Genomic DNA, 14,415 nt, shown 5'->3' on the forward strand with positions numbered 1-14,415 from the left:
CCTTTTAGTAGCCGAACAACTCCGCTCCCGCTATTGATTGTGTACAGTCGGGTATTTTAACCTTTTCTTACCCGCTTTTTACCAACTATGGTCGGACATTCACACCTTCTTACAGCGGAACACCTCCGCTCCCTCTTTTGATGGTGTATGTTTGGGCATTCAAACCTTTTCTTACCCGCTTTTTACAAACTATGGTCGGACATTCAAACCATCTTGTAGCCGAACACATCCACTCGTGCATTTGATGATGTATGGTTGGGAATTCGCACCTTTTCTTACCCATTTTTCAGTAATTATGGGTGGACATTCACACCTTCTTGCATATGAACACCTCCTCTCCCGCTTATTATCATGTGCGGTTTGATATTCGAAAATTCTCTTTCATGTTTTCTAGCAATTATTGATGGACATTCAGACCTTCTTGCAGCTGAACACCTCCGCTCCAGCTTTTGATGGTGTATAGTCGGGCTTTCGAGCCTTTTCTTCCCCGGTTTTTACAAATTATGGTTGGACATTCAGACCTTCTTTCAGCCGAAAACCTCCGCTCCCTCTTTTGATCATACATTGTCGGGCATTCGCACCTTTTCTTACCCGCTTTTTACAAACTTTAGTCGGACATTAACACCTTCTTGCAGCTTAACCACCTCCGCTCCCTGTTTTGATCATATATGGTCTGGCAATACTACCTTTTCTTACCCGTTTGTGAGTAATTATGGCTGGACATTCACACCTACTTGCGGCCGAACACCACCTCTCCCGCTTTTGATGATGTATGGACCGGCATTTTTACCTTTTCTAACACATTTTTCAGCAATTATGGTTGGAGATTCACACCTACTCACAGCCGAACACCTCCGCTCCCGCATTTGATGGTGTATATTCGGGCATACGAACCTTTTCTTACCCGCTTTTTACAAACCATGGTCGGACTTTCACACCTTCTTGTAGCTGAACAACTCCGCTCCCTCTTTTGATTGTGTACAGTCGGTTATACAAACCTGTTCTTACCCGCTTTTTACAAACTATGGTCGGACAGTCAAACCTTCTTGTAGCCGAACACATCCACTCCTGCTTTTGATGATGTATGGTTGGGCATTCGCACCTTTTCTTACCCATTTTTCAGTAATTATGGGTGGATATTCACACCTTCTTGCAGCGGATTCGAAAATTTTCTTTCATGTTTTATAGCAATTATTGATGGACATTCATACCTTCTTGAAGCCGAACACTTCCACTCCTGCTTTTGATGATGTATGGTTGGGCATTCGAACCTACTTGTTGCCCGTTTTTCATTAATTATGGGTGGACATTCACACCTTGTCGCAGCCAAACACCTCCGCTCCCTGTTTTGATCATGTATGTTTTGACATTCGCACCTTTTCTCACCTGCTTTTTACTATTGTCGGCCAATCACAGCTTCCTCTCCACCATACTTGTATGGTAGGAAATTCTCACCCACTCTCATCCGAAGACCTCTCCTCCCGCTTTTGTTAATATTTAGTCGGGCATTCGAACCTTTTCTTACCCACTTTTTACAAATTATGGTCGAACATTCACACCTACTTGCAGCTGAATACTTCCGCTCCACCTTTTAGTGATGTATGGTTGGCATTTGCACCTTTTGTTACCCTCTTTTTATACTGATTGCTGAAGATTAAGTTGTTCTTTCTCAAACTACAATTTTTTTTTAATTGTTGAAACTTGATTTGAAGTGGATAAATAAGGAGGACAAACAGTTTTAAGTCACGCTGATAGAAGAAATTAATTTTATAGCAAAATCTGTATTTCGTCATATGTCGAGAGATGCTTATTGCTGAAGAAGTTCTTTCTCATTCTACAAAGTACAACGTTGTTTATCATTGAAACTTGATTAGACATGAATAAATATGAAGGACAAAGCAGTCTTAACTTGGTTTGAGTTAATTAATTCGTTTTATAGGAGAATCCGAATTCGTGCTTATTTTCGGATTCCTGAAGAATGAGTCTGGTTCTTTCTCATAATACAAAGTTTGTTGTTTATTGTTGAAACTTCATCAGAAGTGAAGAAATAAATGAATGCCTATCAACAAATGTGGGATCTAAACTCTACTGCTTCCTCTAAAATAATTTCTTTTCTCAATTCAGAAATGTGTGTGTGTAAGTCACAACACCCGTGACACCAAAACGGCTTTCTTTTCTCTCTTTTCTCTACACTCTGCACTATGAGCACACACACCAAATCAGAAAGGCTTTTTTCTCTCTTTTCTACATTATGGACTGTGGGGACACAAAACCGCTCTCTCTTTTTTTTTTTGATTGTGTGCCAGGGCGTTGTCTCACGTATTAGATTATGCTTAAGATACGAATGGGTTTATCAGTCACATCAGAATCCATACATACTGATCCTCCCGTAATAAAATGGTCGGATCTTATCAAACACACTTTGTTTCTTGTGACAATCAAGTCAGCGAACACCTCCTCTCCCGCTTATGATTATGTGCGGTTTGACATTCGAAAATTTTCTTTCATGTTTTATAGCAATTATTGATGGACATTCATACCTTCTTGAAGCCGAACACATCCACTCCTGCTTTTGATGATGTATGGTTGGGCATTTGAACCTACTTGTTGCCCGTTTTTCATTAATTATGGGTGGACATTCACACCTTGTCGCAGCCAAACACCTCCGCTCCCTGTTTTGATCATGTATGTTTTGACATTCGCACCTTTTCTCACCTGCTTTTTACTATTGTCGGCCAATCACAGCTTCCTCTCCACCATACTTGTATGGTAGGAAATTCCACTCTCATCCGAAGACCTCTCCTCCCGCTTTTGTTAATATTTAGTCGGGCATTCGAACCTTTTCTTACCCACTTTTTACAAATTATGTTCCTACTTGGTCAGCCGAGGAGCAAGGGGGGGGAGCAAGCGTCTCAACCAAGCAAAGCTCACCATGGGTAAGGTGGCTATGCCAACTAGCCTGATGCCCTGCTCCCGCAGTGATGGATAATCGTACTCTGGTTTCTCTTCATAACGTACAAGTCTTTCGCCTTTTACTAAAGATTTCTGTGGAGAGCAGCACTAATGAGTTGTTTCTATTTTTGGCAGGCTTTACCTTTGCGGGTGAAGCCCTTTCTGTCTGTGCAAAAGAAATCTTCTTACTGTGCAGAGTGACTTCTCTGAGTAGAGTCGCCTTACTTGTTGCGACTGTGCCGATGTTCGAAGCTGGAGTGCAAAGTTGTTGCTTGAATGGTGCTTGCTGGAGCGTGCGGGAGTGCAAAGTTATACCATTTAAAAGGGCTGAAGAGTGCTCAGTGCAGCGGTTGGGCGACACTCTGGCCACCTTGAAAACCGAGGTTACATCCACTACCAGGGGCAGCCCAAGTTCTGCCGCAAGTGTGGTGAGCATGGGCACCTGGTTGAGGCTTGTACCAAGGTGTTATGTGGGAAGAGCAGAGAAATTGGGCAAACTTTTGGAGAGTGTCCAAATGGCAGGAAATGTAATCTCTGTGGAGAATTAAATCACCTCTTCAGAGATTGCCCTAAATCTTTTGCAAACAAATTAAAGACGGTAAAGCCACAGTCAAGCCAACAAAGAGAAGGACCAAAGGTGGCAGTTGGTGAACAAAGTGAAGAGGTTGACCCAATAAATTCAAACTTCCCGCCAAAAGCTTGGATTGGAAGTGAGGAGCAAAAAGGGGAGGGGCCTGTAGAGGCCTCACCACTCAGTGTTGAAGTCTGTGAGAATTCACAGGCAGAGGGTGGAGCTACGCTAAATGAGGAGGAAGAGCAGACAGGTGAGTCTAGTGAAGATACTCACCTCCCCGAAGGTCAACAGAAGGTCAATTTGTTGATAGGCATTCATTTATTTCTTCACTTCTGATGAAGTTTCAACAATAAACAACAAACTTTGTATTATGAGAAAGAACCAGAATCATTCTTCAGGAATCCGAAAATAAGCTCTATTTTATGAGTTATGCACGAATTCGGATTCTCCTATAAAACGAATTCCTTAACTCAAACCAAGTTAAGACTGCTTTGTCCTTCATATTTATTCATGTCTAATCAAGTTTCAACGATAAACAACGTTGTACTTTGTAGAATGAGAAAGAACTTCTTCAGCAATAAGCATCTCTCGACATATGACGAAGTACAGATTTTGCTATAAAATGAATTCCTTCTATCAGCCTGACTTAAAACTGTTTGTCCTCCTTATTTATCCACTTCAAATCAAGTTTCAACAAATAAAAAAATGTTGTAGTTTGAGAAAGTACAACTTAATCTTCAGCAATCAGTATAAAAAGAGGTGCAAATGCCAACCATACATACCTAAAAGGTGGTAATCGAGCTGTAGCAGCTTCGGTAAAAGAGTATAAGTTGAAGAGTTTGTGAATAAAGGTGTGCGCACACATAGTGTGCTGTACGAAAATAGGCAGGGAGCAATGCCGGCTGGGGTATATGTTCTTGTATGTTGTCTGACTGTTTGATTTGAATGTGTTGTGTAAGTGTCCTGTTGAATGTTACATGTTTGGGCTTTGACACGCTTCACTGTGGTTGTTAACTGTGTGGTGTGTCCTGAAATGTTATATGTTTGGGCTGTGTGACATGCTTAATGCTTGTCAGTAGCTACCCACTTATTCATATATAGCAACTGACAACATAAGAAGTCCGGACATACTTTGATAGTAGTTGTAGAAGTATCCTTATTGATAATAGATCACTAATTCATAGTGATAGAACAGTAGATGAACAGGTGCTTGCACATGTCTCACGAAAATAAAATGGGTGTATCATTGCTGATGGCAGAGCAATACTGCCAAACTTATGAGTTCTTGTGGCAAACTTGATTCAGTGTCTTGACGTGTATACGCTGTTTCGCTGACTTGATTGTCACAAGAAACAAAGTGTGTTTGATAAGATCCGACCATTTTATTACGGGAGGATCAGTATGTATGGATTCTGATGTGACTGATAAACCCATTCGTATCTTAAGCATAATCTAATACATGAGACAACGCCCTGGCACACGATAAAAAAAAAAAAGAGAGAGAGCGGTTTTGTGTCCCCACAGTCCATAATGTAGAAAAGAGAGAAAAAAGCCTTTCTGATTTGGTGTGTGTGCTCATAGTGCAGAGTGTAGAGAAAAGAAAGCCGTTTTGGTGTCACGGGTGTTGTGACTTACAAGTATGGTGGAGAGGAAGCTGTGAATAGTCGACCATAGTTTGGAAAAAGCGGGTAAGAAAAGGTTTGAATGCCCGAACATACACCATCAAAAGAGGGAGCGGAGGTGTTCCGCTGTACGAAGGTGTGAATGTCCGACCATACTTGGTAAAAAGCGGGTAAGAAAAGGTTAAAATACCCGACTGTACACAATCAATAGCGGGAGCGGATGTGTTCGGCTACAAGAAGATGTGAAAGTCCGACCATGGTTTGTAAAAAGCGGGTAAGAAAAGGTGCGAATGTCCGACAATGTATGATCAAAAGAGAGAGCGGAGGTTTTCGGATACAAGAAGGTTTGAATGTCCCACCATAGTTTGTAAAAAGCGGGTAAGAAAAGGTTCGAATGCCCGACTATACACCATCAAAAGCGGGAGCAGAGGTGTTCCGCTGTAAGACGGTGTGAATGTCCGACCATAGTTGGTAAAAAGCGGGTAAGAAAAGGTTAAAATACCCGACTGTACACAATCAATAGCGGGAGCGGAGTTGTTCGGCTACAAGAAGGTGTGAAAGTCCGACCATGGTTTGTAAAAAGCAGTTAAGAAAAGGTTCGAATGCCCAACCAAACATAATCAAAAGCAGGAGCAGAGCTGTTCGACTGCAAGTAGGTCCAACTGAATGTCCAACCATAATTTGTAAAAACCGGGTAAGAAAAGTCTCGAAAGCCCGACTATACATCATCAAAAGCGGGAGCGGAGGTGTTCAGCTGCAAGAAGGTGTGAATGTTCGACTAAAATTTGTAAAAAGCTGGTAAGACAAGGAGCGATGTCCCGACATTGTATGATCAAAAGCGGGAGCGGAGGTGTCCAGCTGTGAGTAGGTGTGAATGTCCAACCATAATTGCTGAAATGTGTTAGAAGAGGTAAGAATACTGAACCATACATCATCAAAAGCGGTAGAGGTGGTGTTCGGCTGCAAGAAGGTGTGAAAGTCCGACAATGTTTTGTAAAAAGCGGGTAATAAAAGGTTCGAATGCCCGAATATACATCATCAAAAGCGGAAGCGGAGGTGTTCGGATGCAAGAAGGTGTGAACGTCCGACCAAAGTTTGTAAAAAGCAGTGAAAAGCGAGAAAAAGCTTTTCGTGAGTTCTGCATGATTTGGGATTTTGCTTATAAAATGCATTACTTCACTCAAACTATGTTAAAACTGATTTGTCCTTCATATTAACCATGTCTAGAAAGATTTAAACAAAAAAACAACGTTGTACTGATCATTCAGTTTTGCTCTTTCTTCTACTGCAAAATACAATGTTGTTCTTTGTTGAAGTCGATCTAGACATTGATAAATATGAATGAAAAAGCAGTTTTAACTTGGTTTGAGTGAATGAATTCATTTTATACATAAAATCCGAAATCGTGCAGAACTCATGAAAAAAAGCTTATTCTCGGATTCCTAAAACTTTTGATTGGCTCTTTCTTTTACTGCAAAGTACAACGTTGTTTTTTTGTTTAAATCTATCGAGACATTGATAAATATGAAGGTAAAAGCCGTTTTAACATAGTTTGAGTGAAGGAATTGATTTTATAGATAAAATCCCAAATCATGCAGAACTCCTCAAAAGGGGCGTATGGCTTAATCACAAGTGTGGCTATTTCTCATTCAGGGTAGTATGAGGAAGTTTATGCTTGAAATATATGTAGAAATGGGTACATATGAAGGACAAAGCAGTGTTAACTTAGTTTGAGTGAAGGAATTCATTTTATACATAAAATCCCAAATCATGCAGAACGTATGAAAAGAAGCTTATTCTCGGATTCCTGATCCTTCAGTTTTGCTCTTTCTTCTACTGCAAAATACAATGTTGTTCTTTGTTGAAGTCGATCTAGACATTGATAAATATGAAGGAAAAAGCAGTTTTAACTTGGTTTGAGTGAATGAATTCATTTTATACATAAAATCCGAAATCGTGCAGAACTCATGAAAATAAGCTTATTCTCGGATTCCTAAACCTTTTGATTTGCTCTTTCTTTTATTGCAAAGTACAACGTTGTTTTTTGTTGAAATCTATCTAGACATTGATAAATACCAGCCGAAACTCTGCTGCCGCTTTTGATAATTTATGGTTGGGCATTCTTACCTTTTCTTACCCGCTTTTTACAAATTATGATCTTACATTCACACCTACTTGCAGTCGAACACCTTCTCATCCACTTATGATCATGTGCGGTTGGGCTTTCGCACCTTTTCTTACCCATTTTTCAGTAATTATGGGTGGACATTCAGACCTTCTTGCAGCCGAAAACCTCCGCTCCTCTTTTGATCATACATTGTCGGGCATTCACACCTTGTCTTACCCGCTTTTTACAAACTTTAGTCGGACATTCAAACCTTCTTGCAGCTGAACCACCTCCGCTCCCTGTTTTGATCATATATGGTCTGGCAATAGTACCTTTTCTTACCCGTTTGTGAGTAATTATGGCTGGACATTCACACCTACTTGCAGCCGAACACAACCTCTCCCGCTTTTGATGATATATGGTCCGGCATTCTTACCTTTTCCAACACATTTTTCAGCAATTATGGTCGGATATTCACACCTACTCACAGACGAACACCTCCGCTCCCACATTTGATAGTGTATAGTTGGGCATTCTCACCCTTTCTCAACAGCTTTTTGCAAATTATGATCTGATATTCACACCTACTTGCAGTCGAACAGCTCTGCTCCCGCTTTTGATTATGTTTGGTTGGATATTCGAACATTTTCTTAACTGCTTTTTACAAACTTTGGTCGGACGTTTACACCGTCTTGCAGCCGAACACCTCCGCTTCCGCTTTTGATGGTATATAGTCGGGCATTCGAGCCTTTTCTTACCCGCCTATTACTTACTATGGTTGGACATTCAAACCTTCTTGTAGCCGAACACACCCGCTCCTGCTTTTGATGATGTATGATTTGGCATTCGCACCTTTTCTTACCCATTTTTCAGTAATTTTTGGTCGGACATTCAGACCTTCTTGCACCTGAACACCTCTGCTCCCGCTTTTGATGGTGTATAGTCGGGCTTTCGAGCCTTTTCTTCCCCGATTTTTACAAATTGTGGTTGGACATTCAGACCTTGCAGCCATAAACCTCCGCTCCCTCTTTTGATCATACATTATCGGGCATTCGCCCCTTGTCTTACACGGTTTTTACAAACTTTAGTCAGACATTCACACCTTGCAGCTGAACCACCTCCATTCCCTGTTTTGATCATGTGTGGTCTGGAAATACTACCTTTTCTTCCCCCGTTTGTGAGTAATTATGGCTGGACATTCACACCTACTTGCAGCCGAAAAACCACCTCTCCCGCTTTTGATGATGTATTGTCCGGCATTCTAGTCTTTTCTATCACATTTTTCAGCAATTATGATCTGACATTCACACCTACTTGCAGTCGAACAGCTCTGCTCCCGCTTTTGATTATGTTCGGTTGGATATTCAAACCTTTTCTTAACTGCTTTTTACAAACTTTGGTCGGACGTTCACACCTTCTTGCAGCCGAACACCTCCGCTTCCGCTTTTGATGGTATATATTCGGGTATTCGAACCTTCTCTTACCCGCTTTTTACAAACCATGGTTGGACTTTCATACCTTCTTGTAGCTGAACAACTCCACTCCTGCTTTTGATGATTTATGGTTGGACAATCGCATCTTTTCCTACCCATTTTTCAGTAATTATGGGTGGATATTCACACCTTCTTGCAGCTGAACACCTCCTCTCCCGCTAATGATCATGTAAGGTTTGATATTCGAAAATTTTCTTTCATGTTTTAAAGCAATTATTAATGGACATTCACACCTACTTGCAGCCGAACACCACCTCTTCCGCTTTTGATGATGTATGGACCGGCATTCTTACCTTTTCTAACACATTTTTCAGCAATTATGGTTGGAGAATCACACCTACTCACAGCCGAACAACTCCGCTACCGCATTTGATGGTGTATAGTCGGGATTTCTCACCCTTTCTCATCAGCTTTTTGCAAATTATTCTCTGACATTCACACCTACTTGCAGTCGAACAGCTCTGCTCCCGCTTTTGATTATGTTTGGTTAGATATTCGAACCTTTTCTTAACTGCTTTTTCACAAACTTTGGTCGGACGTTCACACCTTCTTGCAGCCGAACACCTACGCTTCCGGTTTTGATAGTGTATATTCGGGCATACGAACCTTTTCTTACCCGCTTTTTACAAACCATGGTTGGACTTTCACACCTTCTCTTAGCTGAACAACTCCGCTCCCTCTTTTGATTGTGTACAGTCGGGTATTTTAACCTTTTCTTACCCGCTTTTTACCAACTATGATCGGACATTCACACCGTCTTACAGCGGAACACCTCCGCTACCTCTTTTGATGATGTATGTTCGGGCATTCGAACCTTTTCTTACCCGCTTTTTAAAACCAGGGTCGGACTTTCACACCTTTTAGTAGCCGAACAACTCCGCTCCCGCTATTGATTGTGTACAGTCGGGTATTTTAACCTTTTCTTACCCGCTTTTTACCAACTATGGTCGGACATTCACACCTTCTTACAGCGGAACACCTCCGCTCCCTCTTTTGATGGTGTATGTTTGGGCATTCAAACCTTTTCTTACCCGCTTTTTACAAACTATGGTCGGACATTCAAACCATCTTGTAGCCGAACACATCCACTCGTGCATTTGATGATGTATGGTTGGGAATTCGCACCTTTTCTTACCCATTTTTCAGTAATTATGGGTGGACATTCACACCTTCTTGCATATGAACACCTCCTCTCCCGCTTATTATCATGTGCGGTTTGATATTCGAAAATTCTCTTTCATGTTTTCTAGCAATTATTGATGGACATTCAGACCTTCTTGCAGCTGAACACCTCCGCTCCAGCTTTTGATGGTGTATAGTCGGGCTTTCAAGCCTTTTCTTCCCCGGTTTTTACAAATTATGGTTGGACATTCAGACCTTCTTTCAGCCGAAAACCTCCGCTCCCTCTTTTGATCATACATTGTCGGGCATTCGCACCTTTTCTTACCCGCTTTTTACAAACTTTAGTCGGACATTAACACCTTCTTGCAGCTTAACCACCTCCGCTCCCTGTTTTGATCATATATGGTCTGGCAATACTACCTTTTCTTACCCGTTTGTGAGTAATTATGGCTGGACATTCACACCTACTTGCGGCCGAACACCACCTCTCCCGCTTTTGATGATGTATGGACCGGCATTTTTACCTTTTCTAACACATTTTTCAGCAATTATGGTTGGAGATTCACACCTACTCACAGCCGAACACCTCCGCTCCCGCATTTGATGGTGTATATTCGGGCATACGAACCTTTTCTTACCCGCTTTTTACAAACCATGGTCGGACTTTCACACCTTCTTGTAGCTGAACAACTCCGCTCCCTCTTTTGATTGTGTACAGTCGGTTATACAAACCTGTTCTTACCCGCTTTTTACAAACTATGGTCGGACAGTCAAACCTTCTTGTAGCCGAACACATCCACTCCTGCTTTTGATGATGTATGGTTGGGCATTCGTACCTTTTCTTACCCATTTTTCAGTAATTATGGGTGGATATTCACACCTTCTTGCAGCGGATTCGAAAATTTTCTTTCATGTTTTATAGCAATTATTGATGGACATTCATACCTTCTTGAAGCCGAACACTTCCACTCCTGCTTTTGATGATGTATGGTTGGGCATTCGAACCTACTTGTTGCCCGTTTTTCATTAATTATGGGTGGACATTCACACCTTGTCGCAGCCAAACACCTCCGCTCCCTGTTTTGATCATGTATGTTTTGACATTCGCACCTTTTCTCACCTGCTTTTTACTATTGTCGGCCAATCACAGCTTCCTCTCCACCATACTTGTATGGTAGGAAATTCTCACCCACTCTCATCCGAAGACCTCTCCTCCCGCTTTTGTTAATATTTAGTCGGGCATTCGAACCTTTTCTTACCCACTTTTTACAAATTATGGTCGAACATTCACACCTACTTGCAGCTGAATACTTCCGCTCCACCTTTTAGTGATGTATGGTTGGCATTTGCACCTTTTGTTACCCTCTTTTTATACTGATTGCTGAAGATTAAGTTGTTCTTTCTCAAACTACAATTTTTTTTTAATTGTTGAAACTTGATTTGAAGTGGATAAATAAGGAGGACAAACAGTTTTAAGTCACGCTGATAGAAGAAATTAATTTTATAGCAAAATCTGTATTTCGTCATATGTCGAGAGATGCTTATTGCTGAAGAAGTTCTTTCTCATTCTACAAAGTACAACGTTGTTTATCATTGAAACTTGATTAGACATGAATAAATATGAAGGACAAAGCAGTCTTAACTTGGTTTGAGTTAATTAATTCGTTTTATAGGAGAATCCGAATTCGTGCTTATTTTCGGATTCCTGAAGAATGAGTCTGGTTCTTTCTCATAATACAAAGTTTGTTGTTTATTGTTGAAACTTCATCAGAAGTGAAGAAATAAATGAATGCCTATCAACAAATGTGGGATCTAAACTCTACTGCTTCCTCTAAAATAATTTCTTTTCTCAATTCAGAAATGTGTGTGTGTAAGTCACAACACCCGTGACACCAAAACGGCTTTCTTTTCTCTCTTTTCTCTACACTCTGCACTATGAGCACACACACCAAATCAGAAAGGCTTTTTTCTCTCTTTTCTACATTATGGACTGTGGGGACACAAAACCGCTCTCTCTTTTTTTTTTTGATTGTGTGCCAGGGCGTTGTCTCACGTATTAGATTATGCTTAAGATACGAATGGGTTTATCAGTCACATCAGAATCCATACATACTGATCCTCCCGTAATAAAATGGTCGGATCTTATCAAACACACTTTGTTTCTTGTGACAATCAAGTCAGCGAACACCTCCTCTCCCGCTTATGATTATGTGCGGTTTGACATTCGAAAATTTTCTTTCATGTTTTATAGCAATTATTGATGGACATTCATACCTTCTTGAAGCCGAACACATCCACTCCTGCTTTTGATGATGTATGGTTGGGCATTTGAACCTACTTGTTGCCCGTTTTTCATTAATTATGGGTGGACATTCACACCTTGTCGCAGCCAAACACCTCCGCTCCCTGTTTTGATCATGTATGTTTTGACATTCGCACCTTTTTTCACCTGCTTTTTACTATTGTCGGCCAATCACAGCTTCCTCTCCACCATACTTGTATGGTAGGAAATTCCACTCTCATCCGAAGACCTCTCCTCCCGCTTTTGTTAATATTTAGTCGGGCATTCGAACCTTTTCTTACCCACTTTTTACAAATTATGTTCCTACTTGGTCAGCCGAGGAGCAAGGGGGGGGAGCAAGCGTCTCAACCAAGCAAAGCTCACCATGGGTAAGGTGGCTATGCCAACTAGCCTGTTGCCCTGCTCCCGCAGTGATGGATAATCGTACTCTGGTTTCTCTTCATAACGTACAAGTCTTTCGCCTTTTACTAAAGATTTCTGTGGAGAGCAGCACTAATGAGTTGTTTCTATTTTTGGCAGGCTTTACCTTTGCGGGTGAAGCCCTTTCTGTCTGTGCAAAAGAAATCTTCTTACTGTGCAGAGTGACTTCTCTGAGTAGAGTCGCCTTACTTGTTGCGACTGTGCCGATGTTCGAAGCTGGAGTGCAAAGTTGTTGCTTGAATGGTGCTTGCTGGAGCGTGCGGGAGTGCAAAGTTATACCATTTAAAAGGGCTGAAGAGTGCTCAGTGCAGCGGGTGGGCGACACTCTGGCCACCTTGAAAACCGAGGTTACATCCACTACCAGGGGCAGCCCAAGTTCTGCCGCAAGTGTGGTGAGCATGGGCACCTGGTTGAGGCTTGTACCAAGGTGTTATGTGGGAAGAGCAGAGAAATTGGGCAAACTTTTGGAGAGTGTCCAAATGGCAGGAAATGTAATCTCTGTGGAGAATTAAATCACCTCTTCAGAGATTGCCCTAAATCTTTTGCAAACAAATTAAAGACGGTAAAGCCACAGTCAAGCCAACAAAGAGAAGGACCAAAGGTGGCAGTTGGTGAACAAAGTGAAGAGGTTGACCCAATAAATTCAAACTTCCCGCCAAAAGCTTGGATTGGAAGTGAGGAGCAAAAAGGGGAGGGGCCTGTAGAGGCCTCACCACTCAGTGTTGAAGTCTGTGAGAATTCACAGGCAGAGGGTGGAGCTACGCTAAATGAGGAGGAAGAGCAGACAGGTGAGTCTAGTGAAGATACTCACCTCCCCGAAGGTCAACAGAAGGTCAATTTGTTGATAGGCATTCATTTATTTCTTCACTTCTGATGAAGTTTCAACAATAAACAACAAACTTTGTATTATGAGAAAGAACCAGAATCATTCTTCAGGAATCCGAAAATAAGCTCTATTTTATGAGTTATGCACGAATTCGGATTCTCCTATAAAACGAATTCCTTAACTCAAACCAAGTTAAGACTGCTTTGTCCTTCATATTTATTCATGTCTAATCAAGTTTCAACGATAAACAACGTTGTACTTTGTAGAATGAGAAAGAACTTCTTCAGCAATAAGCATCTCTCGACATATGACGAAGTACAGATTTTGCTATAAAATGAATTCCTTCTATCAGCCTGACTTAAAACTGTTTGTCCTCCTTATTTATCCACTTCAAATCAAGTTTCAACAAATAAAAAAATGTTGTAGTTTGAGAAAGTACAACTTAATCTTCAGCAATCAGTATAAAAAGAGGTGCAAATGCCAACCATACATACCTAAAAGGTGGTAATCGAGCTGTAGCAGCTTCGGTAAAAGAGTATAAGTTGAAGAGTTTGTGAATAAAGGTGTGCGCACACATAGTGTGCTGTACGAAAATAGGCAGGGAGCAATGCCGGCTGGGGTATATGTTCTTGTATGTTGTCTGACTGTTTGATTTGAATGTGTTGTGTAAGTGTCCTGAAATGTTATATGTTTGGGATGTGTGACATGCTTAATGCTTGTCAGTAGCTACCCACTTATTCATATATAGCAACTGACAACATAAGAAGTCCGGACATACTTTGATAGTAGTTGTAGAAGTATCCTTATTGATAATAGATCACTAATTCATAGTGATAGAACAGTAGATGAACAGGTGCTTGCACATGTCTCACGAAAATAAAATGGGTGTATCATTGCTGATGGCAGAGCAATACTGCCAAACTTATGAGTTCTTGTGGCAAACTTGATTAAGTGTCTTGACGTGTATACGCTGTTTCGCTGACTTGATTGTCACAAG

General features: G+C 41.2%; 2 non-coding genes across 2 annotated transcripts; both read left to right on the top strand.

Annotated features, from left to right (window-relative positions):
• The first annotated feature begins 2,991 nt into the window (after positions 1-2,991).
• On the top strand, positions 2,992-3,105 carry LOC140276355 (U5 spliceosomal RNA). The gene has a single exon (XR_011908955.1). It is a non-coding gene; the product is annotated as a U5 spliceosomal RNA (small nuclear RNA).
• A 9,490-nt stretch (positions 3,106-12,595) lies between these two features.
• Positions 12,596-12,709, top strand: LOC140276356 (U5 spliceosomal RNA). Its single transcript, XR_011908956.1, has one exon. It is a non-coding gene; the product is annotated as a U5 spliceosomal RNA (small nuclear RNA).
• Positions 12,710-14,415: the final 1,706 nt, after the last annotated feature.

Source organism: Leuresthes tenuis, unplaced genomic scaffold (assembly GCF_036924035.1).
Source record: "Leuresthes tenuis unplaced genomic scaffold, fLeuTen1.0.hap1 SCAF_18, whole genome shotgun sequence".
In the NCBI taxonomy this organism is placed as follows: domain Eukaryota; kingdom Metazoa; phylum Chordata; class Actinopteri; order Atheriniformes; family Atherinopsidae; genus Leuresthes; species Leuresthes tenuis.